The sequence below is a fragment of the Atractosteus spatula genome, chromosome 7 (genome assembly GCF_055471065.1).
Source record: "Atractosteus spatula isolate fAtrSpa1 chromosome 7, fAtrSpa1.hap1, whole genome shotgun sequence".
Lineage (NCBI taxonomy): Eukaryota > Metazoa > Chordata > Actinopteri > Semionotiformes > Lepisosteidae > Atractosteus > Atractosteus spatula.
Genome location: NC_142712.1, coordinates 41,088,836 through 41,107,726, shown reverse-complemented (window position 1 = coordinate 41,107,726; position 18,891 = coordinate 41,088,836). Strand labels below are relative to the sequence as shown.

Below are 18,891 nucleotides of genomic sequence, written 5' to 3'. Positions count from 1 at the left end.
CATTTTTCTATCTATTCCTGCTGGCAGTGTCCTGGAAATTGTTCCATCCGTCAGGATTTGAAATGAAGGTCTCCCACACTTCCTTTGGATTCCACAGAATGGAGAGATTACCAGGCGGAGGCGAGCACAGCTAATATTTTATTCTGTTAAAGAAAAAACTTTCCTGCTGTAGTTGCATGACTGGGGTAATACTTTGAGTGTGCATGATATTGCGCTTCACATACGAGAGTGAAAGAATTTTTCCATCCATCCGTCCATTTTCTAATTGCTTCGTCCCAGTGCTGTGAGGCGACAATGCCAACCACTGTGCCAGTGTGCCACCCGCAGGCATTTGTCATTGGGTGATTACAGTGCTGTGGATGCAAACCCTAATTTCCAGTGAAGCATGTGCCACCGTTCCCTTTAAGAAGGCGCCTGGCGTGTGGAATCTGGATTTATAAAGAGGTATCTGTGTTGTGTAGGCCACATCCTGCTAAATGGTCAGAAATTGCTCAGACCCCTGTTTCCACAATCTACCACCTTCATAAGCAATTTTGATCCTTTCATTTCTGTCTTTGTCTCACAGCAAGCTTGTTATTTCTTCTCTGTGGTTTTTCCCTCTTTGGTGACAGATGGCAGTGAGGTGATTAAAAAGGTGTTGGCTGGCTGCTGTGTCAGTCTTCACACTGGAGGTCTTATTCACAAAAATTCCCTATTGCCATGCGTGATATTTTCTTTTGTACCAGGAAAGAGAATGAGCTGTGAGTGTTGAATCCAGAGCAACCAGAAACATATTTTTTTCTTTTGGTTTTAGTTGAAAAGTCAGAGGCTGATTTTACATTTTAGTAGGTTCAAAGTCAGCAAAGTGATCCATGCCAGCTGGAGGTACTTTAAAACATTCTCATCTCGCTCCGGGCTCCATCGAAAAAAAAAGTGAGCCACTTGCAGTATGCTCTGTAACCTCACTGGGATGATTTGAAAACTTCAATTAAATTTTCATGATAATCAGTTACATCCATTTTACCAAGGTTGCAACCAGCAATTTCCACATGTATCCATTCTTTTGTTTATTTTATATTAATCCGTTTGAAATACTGTGAGAGTCCTTTCTAAAATAGAGTGCTGTGGGCTGCGTACTGCCTCAAGGATGAGGGGTAGGTGCTCTTTGGAACAGAAGGTGTGAGGAAGGGAAATCAGTGCTGCTGAGAGTGAACTCTGTCTTTGGGAAACCCCAGCAAAAGCATCTCATCCCTGGGGTCATTCCAACTTTGATTAAAAAATCATCAGGCGAAGTACAGAAGCCTGCATCTTGCCATCACATCAATGAATATTGCATTGCCTCATCTAGGTCATTGAACACCCTTAACCCTTTCCCTGTTGATGCTGTCTTGCTAAGAGCAGCGCATTCACTCTGCAGTTGCGTGTTTTGTTTCGAATGTTTCAGTTTGTTTTATCCATTTTGTTATTGCAGATTAATAACTTTCAAATTAGAGGAGAAAAAAGAACCAACGTAAAATGTATGCATTTTGAATTTTAAATCCTGAATTTGATGGCAAAATCATGAAACATTTCCAGCATTTTCCCCCTTAAGCAGGATTAAACATAATTTAAGACCCTCTTTTCAGCACCGTATGTCCTGCCATAGTTATTATGAACGAATAGTAAAAGACAGAACATGGCTGAAAGGAACCGCTTTGCTGTTAAGTTAAAGGAAACATAGACCATTTTAGAAAATGAATCAGATATTTTTAAGCAAGCCAAAAAATGAGGAATTATTTTGAAATAAACGCTCTGTGCTCCTGGCTTGATTAAGCACAGCATTATATGGTTTTCTAGTCTTTTTTCTAATGGTAGTGCTATAAATTAAGAGGATAAAGTAAGTATAAATATGCTGCAGTTTTAAATGAAGGAAGATGTGGTGAACAGACACAGGGATCAGAATGTCAGATTCATTTCCTGGATACAGATGTCAAAGAAACCGCACGAGCAGCCTGCTGTCAGTCTGGGGGAAAATTTAACACATTCCTGGTAGCCACACCTGCCATTCCCTCAGCATCTCCTTTCATCACGTCTGTTTAATTGCGTGCATTTCTGACCTGTGTCTTTCAAGATCTGAAATTTGTTTCTGTTTTTATGCTCCTCCAATTTAGAGCCAGTGGCTGCTCATCAGCTCATGAGTGATGACCCCTGCTCTAGTCTGTGGGGGGGTTGAGGACAGCGGGCGCCTGCCTCTGAAATCTGCTGTTTTGGCACACTGCAAGTCCCGTCGTGCTGCACAGGGGGGGCAGTCTGGACGGGAGAGGTGATGCAGTTGCCCCAGCATCGGCACTCATGCCTACACACCCCTGGCAGTGCCCGATCCGGGATTCACCATCTTCAGTCACATGTAAGTAATGGTACAGCCCAGACCTGAGCCAGTGCCGACTGACCCATAAGGCTCTATCTGCCTTCCAGTTGAGCCTCTTAAGATTTCAAATATATATGTGCTACATGAGGCAACGCACTGCTGTCTCACGGACCTGGGGCCCTGGGTTCAATTCCATACCGGGGGTACTCCAGTTTCTTCCCACACTTCCAAAACAATACTGGTGGGTTAATTGGCTGCTGGGAAAATGGTCCCTAGTGTGCATGTGTGTGTCTGATGGGACTGGCATCCCATCTAGGGTGTACGCTGCCTTGTGCCTGTTGCTTGCTAAGATGGGCTCTGACCCCCCTGCAATGCAGAATTGGATGAAGTGGTTAGAAAATGAATGGATGGATGAAAGTACAGACAATGAATGGTATTCTATATGGCTTTGGATGTCATGGTGACAATTGCGACAATAACCCTGCAGATTTACTGTGATAGGGTTTTACAAGAGAAAGTTTAAGAGCAGCTTGTAGACTGAGGAGTGGCTGACCGAAAATGTATTGTGAATTGAGTGGGCTCACACACTCAGCTCCTATCATGGCGGTAGTGTGTTATGTTGTTATAAAGATGGGAACAGTGTCATCAGGAGCTCTTTACTAATCAAGGCGGGGGCTGGATGCCATTACATGGGCTAGAAAATAGTTAAACGTGAGTCAGTGCCTGCAGTGCCACAGTGAAAAAGAAGGAAAAGCCCACACACTTCTTTTTTTTGCCCTGTAGGACTAACACTCCAACCTCCATCTTTTTTTCCAACCTGATTCGGCAAGGTGCCCATTAATCTGGAGTTGCGTGTGTGTGTGGGGGCAACTGTTGGCTCAGTCCCTGCCTTGCAGAGAGCTTTCTTCATAATTTCTCAAGCAGAAGGCCTCAACTATTTTCATCACAGAGGTCCCTTAACACCAAACGGCATTGCTCAGAGAGACAGGGAGGGTAATTAATATTATCGACATATTTGACTTTAATAATTATGGAGATGATGGCAGGGGAGAGAGGGAGCATTAGCAGACTTCAATAATCCCATAATTATACGGCCTTTGTTAGACAGGGCCAGCCCACACGCCCAGCTGGAGCAGAATTTCTCCCCCATACACTGTCACTCAGGGGCAACGTCTCACCAGCCTGGAAAAAGGAAAGTTGATTGTCCCTCACCAAAAACAGCAGAGGAGGACAGTGGCACAAGGCCTTTTCCAGCTCTCAGAAAAGTATCGATCATTAAGGAGCAGCCAGCAAAGAGCTTATTGAATTTCCACCTCGGACTGCGTTCATGATGGCTCGGGCACATCAGCCTGCTGCCCAAGCTGAGTGGAAAGGACACACAAACCTTAGCTGCTGGCTAGTAAGTGTCGTGTGCAGAGAAGGGGGAGTTTTACCATGCTGATCTCACACTGATTTCATTTGGAGGCCAAGCCCTGTGAAAAGTGAGGAGAAAGAACAGAAAGAGGAAAAGAAGAGGATGTGTAACCAAGATTGAATCTTCATTCATTTTATTTCTACCTATGACTGTTCCAACTTTTTCCAAAAATCATCGGGCGAGGTACAGTAGCCTGCATCTTGCCATCATGTTGATGAATATTGCATTGCCTCATCTAGGTCATTGAACACCCTTAACCCTTTCCTCGCTGATGCAGTTTGGAGCCCAGTCTTGCTAAGATCTTCAAATGTTCAGTTTGTTTTATGCCTTCTTTAGTGCAGATTAAGAGGGCAGGAACTTGATCCCGAGATTGTCTGCAGGGATGGCTGGTTCTAAAATTGAAACAGGACACCTGCAAACGTCATCTTGAAGAAGGTGCTACACTCCTGTTCAGTAAATAGTATGAGATGATTTAGTTAGGAAGTACAGGGTTTTGAAGAGACATTGCTTCTTCAGTGTTTCTTCGTCAACACAATGATCTGAAATCTTCCACGCATTTCATTTTAAAGCGAATTTCACAGAAAGGGGCCGACCTCAACTGGAAGAGATGAGGATTAGATCTTTCAGAACAAAAACTTTGTCCTTCTGTATTTATGTTGGTCATAATAAAATAAATTGACTTTTAACATTGGCAATGGAATCTCCATTATATTCCTTGACAAAATCGCAGAGTAAGGTAATACTTTCTAGCCTGTGTGAGATGTACAAAAATACTGCTGTAGTGACTGTCGTGGACATGTGTCTTTTGTCTGTACTGACTTTACAGAACATTCTAGTCTAGACTAGTGTATCATCTACAGTAGTAGTATCATCTACATTTGTACAGTAGAAAATGCTACTCTTATGTATCCGAAAGAAAAAAATGAGTCTGGTAAATAGCTCAAAGCAGAAACAGAGTGTGACTTTAAAAATAGCCCCCATGATCAATACTGTTGCAGACTGAGGTTCTCCTGATTACAGCAAGAAATGCTACATGAACTTCTTTGGATGAGGCGCCCCTAACCTTGCAAAAATTATGCAGCTAGTACTGTATGTGCCCCACATGCCGTGGCGGTATCTGTCCAGTAGGGGTCACCACGGAGAAGGGAGTTCCCAGACTTATTAGAATTCAGCAAAGCTATACCGTGGCCCCACACTCCTGAAATATTTAGTAGCTGGAATAAAAGGGACCTCAGACTGATTGCTTCCTGGGGATTTTCTGACATTTCGTGGAGATTGAGACCTTGCAGGAACGCTCCATGAAGATCGCTTTTCCCGCGCTGTGGGGATTTCTCCCAGAGCGCGGTGCCTTGTAGCGAGAGAGAGAGGAGACGGGGTATGTCAGTGTCCCTGTGTGTAAAAAAACGGGAACACGCACAGATTCGTGTCTCAGTTGGGGATACTCGCATTCATTTCTCCTCTCAAGAAGTGCTAATTTGAAACTGTGATTAATTTGAAACTCTCGGGCAGTTGCCAAGAAACGAGATGCAGAAAGAAACAAATCCAGCTACATTGGCGATGGGCAGATAGACACACTGACACCTTCACACAGCTGAGAAAGACTCCACAGCCGAAACATTGTCTCTTTTCTTTTCAGCATGGAATAAACCTTTACTTGTTCCTAGACACACTGACTGTACCCAGGTGTGACTGAAACTGCTTATAAACCAATATTGTAGCCCTAATTCTAGGTTGAGCAATGTGAAGATCCTATGACTGATTGACCAAATGATTGATTACTGATTGGTAAGCATGGATCAGACCCGTCTGCATTTACAGAGCTTGACAATAAGCTAAGCCTGTAAAAAATGCAGCGCGGCGAGTTCTGCAGCGATTCCAGACCTGATGGGACGGCGTTTTCAGCAGCCCTCTCTTGATTTATGTCTCCGCTCGGGGTGTTTTATGAACTGTGACAGCGGGACAGGAAAGATAAACTGCGCTGCAGAGCCCTGGAGAGTGGCCAGGGCCCGCAGAATTGAGAGAGCCGTCGCACCAGGACAGAGGGGTGTTACAGGAGACACCGATGGTCCCTCTAGGTGTAAGATTTCATATATTTCTGTTTTGTTAGCGCTGCCTTTGGGGTAACTCCTTGCCTGAACTGACAGAGGCGCAAGTATTCCAGTATTTTAACGATAAACAGGTTGTGGCTCAGCGTGAGTTGGAATGCAGGAGGGCTGTCGGTTTTATTCTCTTCCTGGTGTTCGGTCTGAGAGGGAGGTTCGATGCGACGTTCAGGGGCTGCAGCGAGCCAGGCCGAACCAGACCTCAGGCAGGGACAGCGTCTCAAAACCCCGGCTGAGCTTGCAAATGATGAAACTTGTCCCGTGGCAAGAGACTGTCCAGACAGCTGGCTGGATAGATAAGGTGGAGCATAAGCATTAAAGTTTGGAGTGTGGGCTTGTGACTCTAAGTGTGCCTGCCTGTCATAGGTTAGCAAAAATAAGGGTTCTTATTGTCATTTCCTGAATTCATTAGAAACCGACACTACCTGTGCTATCGCCGTTGACGCACGAGTGATCAGCGAAGGAAGAGGGGATGCCAGTTTTACAGTCAGCATTAACACTGTGTTAAGGAATAACAGTGTTGGAGACAGTCAGACTGCAGGTCTGTGGCTGCAGGCTTGCTCTCTCCCAGCGCCTGGCGTTAGGAATTGCACTCGAAGCAGCGCGCACCGTGGATTATCTGAAGTGGCACGTTTCCCGACTGCACTCCTTCAGTGGGCCGCGCGCGGCACGTTCCTTTGATGAGATGGAGAGCTGCTGGCAGTGAGGGCTCGCCTTTCCAGCTCTTGGCGAATAAGGAAGATGATGCAGCTGTTTCTGAAAGAACGGCCGTGTTCTCGTCCTTTAACGTGATTTCCCCCCATTTCTTTGTGCACATTTAAGTTGTTTTTAACGTCTATATATTAGTTTTTTTTGGCGGTTTTGTCATCACTGTTACATTTGTCCTTTTAACTTCAGGTTTAACAACATGATATTCTAGCTGAATTATTAAGTACATATTAAACAGTTTTTAAGGACATATTTAAGGTCAGAAATCACCAGTTAAAATGGATTGCTGTCTTCGAGTATGTGCTTTACACATCATCAATTAAGTAACTCCTCAGGATAGCTAGACAGCAGGTGGATGGCAGGGTGATGTGGCAATTAGCTCTGCCACTTCACAGGTCTTGGGTTTCATTCTGCACTTGAGAACCTTCTGTGCGGAGTTTGCATGTTCTCCCACGTTTGTGTGTGCTTCAGTTGAAGCAGGGTGCTTCAGTTTCCTTCCACTTCCCAAATACTTTGTGCCAAGATTAGTTGGTATCTCTGAAATTGCCCTATGATATGCAGCAACATTTTATCCGGTATGTGGTCCAGACTGGCTAACCTTCCACTATAGCATCTGTACAGCTGTAGTGACTTTTACTGTGGAAAGAAAAAAAAAATAGTTTGTCCCGCAATTTTTTATTAACAAGACTGCCCATAGAAAAACAAAAGGTTAAGAAATTATTGCAAAACCCATCCATTCATTAAAAATAGGAAATCCATTCACCGTGTTGTAAGCTCTCCAAAAATCAAATCACATGAATGCATCTCTGCCAGCATTCTAATCATGATGCACAGCTCAGAGTGAATCAACTGCAGCTTCAGACTTGTTAGGTCTTGCTTTGGACTGATTTAAACCTCTTCCACAGGTCAGCAGCTGTTGGTAATTTCAGCCATGATAGGGCGAATGGCTTCCTAATTTGTAACCTTCTTAATAGACTAGCCCTAACACCACTTTTTTAAAATCAAGAGTGCCCAGTTCTGGTCCTGGAGGGCTGGCACAGCTGTAAATTTTCATTCCAGCTTTTAACAACCTAAATCAGCTCGTTAGTGGCTTAGATCAATTTAACAGCTTCTCTCAGCTCTTTAAGCACTACTGCTGAAAAGATACCTAGAAAAACTGCAGACACAATAGCCTCTCCAGGACCAGGGCTAGTTTGGCCACCCAGCACAAAGCTTAAATTTTTTTTGGAGGAGAGCTGTAAACATGGACAAATATAGATGTCTTCCAGTCCAGTTTAATTCTACTTCTCTAAATGTAAAAATGTTTTACTCCCTTGGATATGTTTAATAATAAAAGGCTTTAGACATCACCCCCTACTAAACAAAATGAAATATGAAGTAGCACAGGCACAGTTTATATGATCAGCGCTAAGCCACTCTTGTATTATACAGTAGAAGAGTCTAATTAAATGTCTGTATGGCACATGTTCAAAATTTGATGTAGGACCAGTTTCTTCTCAGAAAATATTTGCTCTTGATCCTATTAGAATCGACATCGAAAGACCTGTGTGTCATTTTAAATCTTTGTATATCAAGTCTGTTTTAAGTGGGTTATCTGCTTCCTTAAGACCACAGGCATCTCCCTTTCCTTCTCTTCCCTTCAGAATTCCGTAGCACTGACTGCATGTCGTTCCGAGTGACAGGAAGCGAGAGGAGACAGTAAGGAATTTTAAACAGCTGGAAATTGAAATAGATTCTCTTTCTATTGATTTTTTTCTTGGCTGCTGTAAAAAGCCTCTCTGTATCCCCATAAATTATAGTTTTATGGCCCCAGCCTCCTCCCAGTAAGGCCCAGATATCTTCATGGACGTGACACAGTGGGTCACAGGGTAGTATAGGGAATAGGGGAGGTTGGAGGGGGGGTGGGCTTGAAAATGGCTTGACTGCCATGGACTGGAGTGGGAGGCAAGGAGTTCCATTACTCTCCTTTTAAATAGTTCCTGCTCCATGTCAGAGTAATATCATTGCATGTATTTTCCATTGCAGTCATTCGCACTGCTGTGTATAAAGAGGGGCATTTACATCTAAATTGCATCTGATGCATTAGATTGTTTGTTTTTAATACTTGATTGCACAATTCATTTGCTCATTGATCTGCTTACATGTGAATCCCAATGGAATTGTGGAGCGGATGGAACACAAGCTCTCTGATAGAGCAGCAGCCTGAAGTTCAGCTGCCAGCCCCTCCCCTATCTTCTGGGTGTCATTCACCTCTAGATGCAGCTCAGAATTATAGAGCCACACAGAGGAAAATCCCAGAAGATGTTTTTTGCCTTTGCAGTTTTGCTGTGCTTTTCCATGCACTAACCTTTCTTTGCCATGTTATTCCATGTTTTTTCCAGTGTTCCAACATGCTTCCCTGCTCTTTACCATGGTTTTACACTGTTTTCGGAGCGGTGGCACTGTGGCTAAGGATCTGCACCCGTGGCAGGAAGGTTGCTGGTTCAAATTCCACGGCTGGCAGAGGAATCCTACTCCGTTGGGCCCCAGAGCAAGGCCCTTAACCCCAACTGCTCCAGGGGTGCCGTATAAATGGCTGACCCTGCGCTCTGACCCCAAGCATCTCTCTCTCCATGTCTGTGTGCCTGTGAGTCTCATGGAGAGCAAGCTGCGGTATGTGAAAAGACAAATTCCTAATGCACGAAATTGCATATGGCTAATAAAGTGATCTTAATTTCACTCTTACTTGCCCCACTTTACCTGTAGCGTGCAACTGTAAACTTCTAAAAGAGGTTAAAGCATTGGCAAAGTTCTTGTACTTCATCAAAAAGCAGTACTCGAGCATGCTTTGATCTAACTGGGCAACAGACACTCCAGTGCTGGAAAAGAGTAATCTGATTCTTATCCAAGTCAGTGAAGGAGCACTTCAACGAACTTGAACACTCTCACAAGGCCAAGATGTGCTGGGCACAGCTTAAAGATAAAGAATTGTCACCTACGAACGCAGGCTGGAGTCTTTAACTCTGGGTAGAAGAAACCCAAAACACAGAGCTGTTATATAAAGAATGTCCCCATGACGGGGTATACGTGATACCCAGACACACCCAAGACACCTCGACACATACTGTACCATGATTGTACGCCCTGCCAGGAAAAGGATGCCTCAAATCGAACCCTGTCCACACCTGAACCTTTCCTCCTCCCCTGACATCACTCAGGGCTGTGTAGAGGGACGTGTAGGAGAAATTAATCTTTGTGAAAGACAGTGTTTTCAGGATGAATGGAAGCCAATTACAGCGAAGTAGCTTCCCTCCAGAAATCAATATTTAATTCCGCTAACATTGATTTGTCTCTTAGTTTTCACACATTGTTTCGTTACGCTCCCTGTCTTTCTCACTCTGTCGTTCCCTCTCTCTTCTATCTGGACTGGCTCACTTTCTCCGGCCCTCATCTCTTCTTTTCTTTTTTCCCCTGTCTCCCCATTCTGCCCCCCTTTGCTTTAAAAAAGTGATCTTTTTTTCCACCCTTGCTGTAAATCAACCTTGTCTTACTCTCCCATAACTCAATTACCTCGCCTCCAGTTTGGGCTGAATGCAGTTCAATAATCGTTTATTGGTCTGCCTCTTAAAGAAGTACTGCACAACTGAGAAGATTAAGTCTACAAACATCGGTTGCAAAAGGATCTATTAAGATAGTGAATGAAGTGCACAAGCTGTCTGGTGATAGGAAAACGCCTGGCTACAATCTGGAAGGTGGTGTGCTTGCGTTTCTCTGTGATGTTAGAAGCCTGGTTTCACATTTGTGAGTCAAAGCATCTGAACAGAGCTCAGTGTGCTGAGCTGAAGTGTTTCAGGCAAGGGGTTGAAACGAGATGCCCGTTTGCTTGCATAGCTTTGGCAAGGTGGAGGCTCTAGTACAAGACTGCATTGAGAAAGCAGAGTTAGTTTTTTCATGCTTACAATAGGAAACAGTCAACACCTTGTTGAGGATTTAAAAGCTGAGACGTCTCAGACGACTGTACAGTGAGATCTGTATTTTCAGCTTCACAGGAGTAGGTGTGGAGTTTGGACAGCAAAAGATGGAAAATTGCAGTTTGATGGAGGCTTAATGAGCTGCAGGGTCTTGCATGAACTGCGCTGCCAAGACTACATTAGGTATTATTTAATCAGCATGTCTATATGCAAAATTTACTCAAACTGAGAGAACAAGCACCAGGCATCCAGGATGTGATGCAAGTTTATATGAAAAGGGCAGCGTCTTATAAAAACCATGAAAACTATTTCAGACTGCTGCACAGTGAGAGTCTGGCTCACGGGAGAAGCTCAGTGGTTAGAGTGCAGGGCTACCGGAAGCAACATGTTTGTCTGGATCAGCTCCTCTGGAGTCTGTACAGTTCTGCTCTCTGTACACCTCAGCTCAGCCCCTTTAGACAGGCAGGCATCACCGGGGACTTGAAAAGGTTGGAGTAGATAATTATGTTACACTGGCTGCTGCCGGAGGGCTGACCTTAATACATTTCCATCGAGGGGAGAGCCCGTTCACTAACAGGCAAGCTGACAGGACTCGCATTCTGTGTGATCGATCTTCAGTCGCCATCTGGGGATTTACCCAGCGGAGGGGAGCCAGGCAAACAGGCTCGCACTAGATGCAAGACTGTAGAGAGCAGGACAGCTGAATGTGGAGGAAAGCAGCATGAGTGGTACCTTTATAAGAAAGTGGGAGGCGTGAATGTAAAAGGACAGCAGAGGATCTAGACAGAGAGGAAGTACAACACCATGAATAAAAAATATATCACTAATGCAAGGTACACAACAAGATTATCAGCTGCCTTGCACATTGTGGCCAGGCTCTGTGAGAGATGTTTTTCTTAACTCAGTGCATTTCAAACTGCATTAACACTGTAACCATAGCGATACTCATAAGTAGTGTCTCCCTGGCAGCTGCTTTAGATGTAACCTCTGAAACATTGGATCCCACTGCCTTCCACTGCATCCCAGAAATCCCATACTGTGACAGAATACTGTAGTCCAGCACACCATCACTGAGCCACTGAACACCCTGCAATCCAGCACAGAGCTACTGAACACACTGCAGCCCAACAGGCTGACAACACTGAACCACTGAACACACTGCACTCCAGCACTGAGCTACTGAACACACTGCAGCCCAGCACTCTGACAACACTGAGCTACTGAACACCCTGCCCTCCAGCACTGAGCTATTGAACACCCTGCCCTCCAGCACTGAGCTATTGAACACACTGAAACCCAACACTGAGCTACTGAACACACTGCCCTCCAGCACTGAGCTATTGAACACACCGAAGCCCAGCACTGACCTACTGAACACACTGCACTCCAGCACTGAGCTAATGAACACCCTGCAGTCCAGCACTGATCCACTGAACACCCTGCAGTCCAACACTGAGCTACAGACTACACTTCAGCCTAGCCCTCTCATGGTGAACAAATTGGTGCCCAGTTTTCTAGGTTTAGTAGGTCAGTGAGTTACTGAACACTCGCAACCATTCACTCTAACACTGAAGTGATGAATACAACTAATACTGTAGATCTCCCTTTCTAATTGTGATATCTGCTGCTTGAGAAAGCTGTGTCACAGCTGAGTAATACTCCTCAATGAAAATTTGTTTTTATATAATGGAGTAGCCCCTGTGAAAAAAAAACCTGCCCTACAGATATGCACTGAAAAATCTGCAGTCAGCGCTTAAAGCATCAGGGCACCATCCTCCAAAGTGAGAAACCCATACTAGAAAATACCCTTGAAGTTTACGTAGTACTTAGAACATAAACCTAAAAAAATCTTTGGTTGTTACTCTTCTTTCGTGCAAATCCACCTTTCCAAAGAGCTCCTCCTCATAATAGACACGAGGGAGTCTATTATTTCTAAAACAATCAGCTCCACTCAGCCCGAGACGCAAGCAGGCACAGGAAGAGGGATTTGTGTGAGCCAACACTCATCACTTCTCCAGCTCGTGAGTCACGTCGAACACTCCTGACAAAAGGCCAGGATTGACGTGACTGAAGAAACAAGCCTGCACTTCATTCAGGTCCTAAATTCCAAAAGAAAAGTGGAGCGAAATCAAATCAAGATCAGATGAATCACTGATGCTTTGTGTGCCGGATGATATTGTGTTTTATTTTTTTTTGTTTGTCTTGGCTTTACTTTTAGGAATGGCACAAGAGAGGTGAGATGGAATTAATGAGCTGCTGTGGGACTGAGCGAGTGGGCTTCAGGGCTCGGGGGCTGAGGAGGAGAGGTGGGCTGGAGGTGTTGTGTGGGGGAGGGCGTAGGAGGAGGACAGTGGAGGATACTGGGTAGGTAGGCATTGGCACACAGCTGAACGGCTCTGGCTTTCCTGTCTGAAATTGTTTTGTGAGGGCAGTGTCGCCACATCAATAACCCGCTGGCGCACGTCCTCCATCAGTGCCTTCTCCTGCAGCTCCACAGATGCCACGGGAATTTATGAACCTCCCCCATCCAAGCGGAACTGCACAGGGATGCCGAGAGAGGTCAATCTGTCACAGTTTGGGCTCCTGCAACACCACCACCACAGCAGAAAAGCAGTTGCTAAATTTTTGGAGAGATTCTAGGGTTTGACTTTCAGAGAATGTCAGTTCACTCTCCCTTCCTCCTAGGAAGCCAAGCAGTTCTTATTGAACTAATCAGTGAATGAAGTGAGCATCCATTCAGCATCTTTATATAGCCTGGTATATTTACTGAACTTCGAAACAAACATTCCAATCTCTTCATGTACACTTTTAGAAAAAGAGGAATGCAGATTTTAGTTATTCCTAATTTATTTTTACTTTTAATGTGAGCTTTCTCCCACATTCTGTCCAGGTTATTTTGCATTTAAAAAATTATTCCCTGTCTTGTGTGTCCACTGCCCTGTGATGGACCAGTGTCCTGGCCAGTGTTTTCACTTCCTTGTGTCCATAGTCTGATCTGACTAACAGTAAACATGTTTTGAACCCAGCAGTTATTTAAAGTAGATGCATGTACTGCAATACAAAATAGAACAATACAACAGCCCAAATAAAGGTTTACCTTGGTAGATTTCCCACAACAATTTTGCATTTTTGTTGTGGATTTACTGTTTGCAGTTTCTCATGGGAGCTTTGCAGTGGTTTCTCATGGGTCTGACATGCTTTCACTGTGCCTTACTGCACTGGACCATGAGAAATTCAAAGTTAAACTTTCATGATTGGCCTGTAGGCAGAAAATGTCCTGCAGGCACTTTACAAGAGTAAAAAAGGCAACTGAACCAAGTTCCACTCCCCAGTTATCATGTTCCAGGTACACACCAATCATGCAGGAATGCACATTTTTCATTTCTATGACAGAGTGCTCTCACATCTCCAAACTGAGCTGTCACTGGAGATCAGGGAGAACCGACAAATATACCTCTGTCAAAATTATTTTATCTGACAGACGGTGTCTGGCTAACTTCAGACTAACTCAGTCTGCACAGACTGCATTGCATAATGGAAAAAAAAGCGTAAAATTTTGACGAAGACTCCTAATATCTCCTGTGATTTCTGTATTTGTGAGTTCTGGAAGTTTTGTTTTACAGTATATGTGAATGAGCACTGTGTCAAGGGTCAACAGTCAAGGATGATGGTAAACTGGTTAGACTAGAGATTGGGTGTGTTCATTGAGCTGCAGTTGAGCTGATAATGGGTCACTGTTGACCAGCCTCACATTACCCCTGGTTGCTATGAATCGTCTGTTCTCAATGAAAAAGGACAAATGGGAGAGTCTTTATTCTATTACTTTTGATTTTTTATCTTTAATTACACTGACATTGTGTCTTTTAAAATTAAAAATTATCCAGTTTAAAGTTCAATAGTTTGATCAAATCTTAATTAGTGTGAGGATGCAACAAAGTTTATTGGAATACTATGCTGAAAATATACTGATGGAAAAAAGAAACGCAACATTTCCTGGATTGAGAATATTATAGTTATAGTTTATGTACTTTCACAAAAAGTTGTCAGTTTGTTTAAAGCCCTCTGACCAGCAATACAGCTTGTGCAGTGAGGCATTGCAACTTGCCAATCACATGAAAGCTTGTTAGGTGCACTTTTACCCAACGAGGTCCAGGTGGAACAGTGCCTGATCAGGTCACCTTTAAAAAGGCCTTAATTCAAAGCTTAGGTCACTGCAAGAAAAAGGCCACACTTAGTCAGTTTTCTGTGCATTGCATAATGCCTCGAATGTCACTAGAAGCAAGGGAGAGGGCCATTGGCATGTTGCAGGCAGAAATGTCATGTGCCAGCGTTGCCAGACACTATGGAGTAAGCCGATCCACTGTGTCCCAACTGCAGAGAAATCTTCAGCAGACCGGCAGGACAGATGACCGACCAAGATCCGGTCGCCCTCGAGTGACCACACCAGAGCAGGACCGACACATCAGATGGGTCCATCTAAGAGATCATTTCAGATCTGCCACCCGTACTGCTGCTGAAACTGCCCGCAGATACAATGCCCGCATCAGTGACAGGTCAGTGAGGCTCTATGCTGCTGCCCTTAGAGGTCGGAGGCCCTCTGCTCACACCTCCTAGACGTCACACCCGACTGGCTTGGGCCAGACAGAGGTTGCGATGGACTCGTCAGCAGTGGCATCAGGTCTTCTTCACAGATGAGTCACTCTTCAGCCTGTTCCATGCAGACATGAGGAATTGTGGAGCAGGAGGTGTTGCGTTTCTCTTTTCCATCTGTATATATTTGACATAACGAGTCTGGCAGAGAAAAAGTATTCCCTGTGGTGTATTAGGGAAGGATTTTTATGAACATTTTTGAAGTACAGAACATTGAACACCAATTACTGAAAACTGGACAAAAAATATGTTTTTAAGGTTTGTTTTGTTTGGCTCCTCAGTGACCCTGAAAATTTATGGCTTTGTTTTTTAAAAAAGTCCAGGAATCTTGAAAGCCAGTGTAATTGGTCTTGTTTGTTTTACTCTGCTTCTGTCCCTGAAATGTGGATGTTAAAGTATCATTGATTTTTTGGGGGGAGAGGAGGAAGAACAGGACACAGACCCAGGTTTCGGAACAGAAAGTATCAGCTGGAATGGGAGGGAGATGTAATTAAGATACGAGACTCTTTACAAACCATCCCTGTCCACGCTTCTTCCTGCTTCCCTAGTATCTCTCTTGTTTAATCCACAGAGGCCTCACTCTGTGAGCGCCTGCAGATTGTAGCAGTGAAATAAATGCTATTATTGAAAATGCCCAGGAACTGTAACCAAAGAGAAATTGAGCCATTTAAAACATTACTGATCACAAGTCCCGTTCCAGCAGCTCAGTTTGTCGATTTTAAGAAATGTTCAATCATAACTCAGCCTATTACATACCAAGCCACATCTCTGCTCTTTTGTACAGACGGAAGTAAGCAGTGTTTTTGTGCGTGACGTTTTCCTGCTGATTGTGTCTGACCTGGGTTTTTGTGAGACACTCTCAGCGGTTGATGGCTGCGGCCTTGACTGTATAATCTATGCCTATCATACAGCAGCACGACTTGAGATTCCCAAGGTTCCTGTTCCTTCTGCTCATTTCATGTCTCCGGCTGCTGAGTGCTGCTGAGTGCTCAGAGCGGGCGAGCTGGAGATTGACACTGGGGGTTGGGGTGAGTGGCGCGGTTCAGGGACAGAGGGTGCAGAGGGAGAGAAGACATTGACAGGAGAAGGGCAGAGATCTGGTGAAAAGTGACAGATGGAAAGAAAAAAGAGAAAATAGGCTGAGGGAATATGAGAGAGGGCATCACAGGAAGAAAGTCCATGAATGTTCTCAAAAACAAAGGTTGACACCCAGAGTGCACATATGCGCCCAAGCACAATGTACTTGTGAGTCCTCGGAACTTTAATCTGATGAGCAGTTGCCTGTCACTGAAGCTGCAATGTGAATAAACATTTTTGTCTTTTCTGGTAATACCTTCAAGTGTTACCTAAGAAGACAAATTGAATTTAGTTCTTCTTTGACCCACTGTAGGTTTAACAGGGGCCACAAATTTACAAATAATCACAATCATGCTAGTTACTACTTGAAAATCGGTAAAAAATATTAATGGGAGACACAGAAATTCTGTGAACTAGCGGAAGGTAATAGATCCGAAGAGAACCAGGTTTTTCAGTACCTATCATACGAGATACATCTCCCAGTGTTGAATTACCTCTGCGCTTTTTTGGGGTTTACTTGTCTTTTGCACTATTATTAGAAGCATCCTTTGCATCTTAAACTCTGGGTGAAGTCGTCATGGATGAAAGTTGCTGAACAACTGAATACAATGTCAGTTTCTCTTCTCTCTCGGCCTTCTCCATCTGTGAACAACTGTGTTTGCCCTCGGAGTCTCCAGCGCCGATGTGCTGACAGTTGCCTCTTCTTGTGTGTGATGCCTGTTGGATGAAGTTCTAGGGGGTGTGTAGCCGTTAAAAATGCGTTTTGACTTATTCATAATTAATGGATTGGCAGTTAATTATAGATAGGCATCACCATGTGTGCTAATTAAATTCTGCTACAGTGATAATTAATCTGACTAGATTCCCTTTTCACTTCGTCTTATCATGACGGTCTGCAGAGAATGCAGCATGGACTTGCTGCCTGACTCTTCATGTTTTAATCCTTCTTCCTTTCTCAGAGGTGTGAGGGTCACCGGGGCCACACTCGTTTTACAGAAATACCATGCTGCTGAATGGGATGTCATCGGATCTCTGTCCCTAATGAGCCTAATTAATTCTTATCTCCCCATGGTTCCACAAGAGCAATATACTTTGAAGGTGATCATGGTGTTGCTTTTGTCTGTATGAATTCGAAATAGCCAGAGTAACACCCTGAATAAATCATCAGTCGTTCATCAGTTCTGCTTGGATGCACAGGAAGATTGAGGGCATGATCATGTGCTCCTCTGACACACCCAACTGTCGGAGCCATTTGTTTCTTCATGACAAGCTGTGATCTCCACATAACCTGATGAAAGAGTTGGCATGGCTGAGAGGCAGTTCATCCCTCACTGACGTCACTGCAGGCAGCATGTCCTTCACTGCAGAAAGCACATTCCTCCCTCACTGATTTCACTTTGGGCAGCACGTCCCTCACTGATGTCAAAGCTGACAGCCCGTCCCTCACTGACATCACTGCAAACAGCTCACTCCTCACTGACATCACTGCAGACAGCTCACCCCTCACTGACATCACTGCAGGCAGCTCACCCCTCACTGACATCACTGCAGGCAGCTCACCTCTCACGGACATCACTGCAGACAGTTCACCCCTCACTGACATCACTGCAGACAGTTCACCCCTCACTGACATCACTGCAGACAGTTCACCCCTCACTGACATCACTGCAGGCAGCTCACCTCTCACGGACATCACTGCAGACAGTTCACCCCTCACTGACATCACTGCAGACAGTTCACCCCTCACTGACATCACTGCAGGCAGCTCACCGAACACTAACATCACTGCAGACAGCCCGTCCCTCACTGACATCACTGCAGACAGTTCACCCGTCACTGACATCACTGCAGACAGTTCACCCATCACTGACATCACTGCAGGCAGCTCACCCCACACTGACATCACTGCAGACAGCCCGTCCCTCACTGACATCACTGCAGACAGTTCACCCCTCACTGACATCACTGCAGACAGTTCACCTGTCACTGACATCACTGCAAACAGCTCACCCCACACTGACATCACTGCAGACAGCCCGTCCCTCACTGACATCACTGCAGACAGTTCACCCCTCACTGACATCACTGCAGACAGTTCACCTGTCACTGACATCACTGCAAACAGCTCACCCCACACTGACATCACTGCAGGCAGCTCACCCCACACTGACATCACTGCAGACAGCCCGTCCCTCACTGACATCACTGCAGACAGTTCACCCCTCACTGACATCACTGCAGACAGTTCACCTGTCACTGACATCACTGCAAACAGCTCACCCCACACTGACATCATTACAGGCAGCTCACCCCACACTGACATCACTGCAGACAGCCCGTCCCTCACTGACATCACTGCAGACAGTTCACCCCTCACTGACATCACTGCAGGCAGCTCACCTCTCACGGACATCACTGCAGACAGCCCGTCCCTCACTGACATCACTGCAGACAGCCTGTCCCTCACTGCAGGCAGTTCACCCCTCACTGATGTCACTTCCAAGAATTGCTGTTGTGCAGTAAGTCCAAGACACACTAGCCAATGCAAACCAGATAGTATTTAACCAGTTCCACACACTTGCTTAGGAATCCCAATCACAGTTAATATAGTAGTAGTACCTTTCTTGGATGAGCCACTTGGAGCCTGACATTTCATGACATTTT

General features: G+C 44.9%; 1 long non-coding RNA gene across 1 annotated transcript; it reads left to right on the top strand.

Annotated features, from left to right (window-relative positions):
• The first annotated feature begins 2,170 nt into the window (after nucleotides 1-2,170).
• LOC148831004 (uncharacterized) lies at nucleotides 2,171-9,099 on the top strand. The gene is made up of 3 exons (XR_016091317.1): nucleotides 2,171-2,365; nucleotides 8,194-8,248; nucleotides 8,932-9,099. It is a non-coding gene; the product is annotated as an uncharacterized LOC148831004 (long non-coding RNA).
• Nucleotides 9,100-18,891: the final 9,792 nt, after the last annotated feature.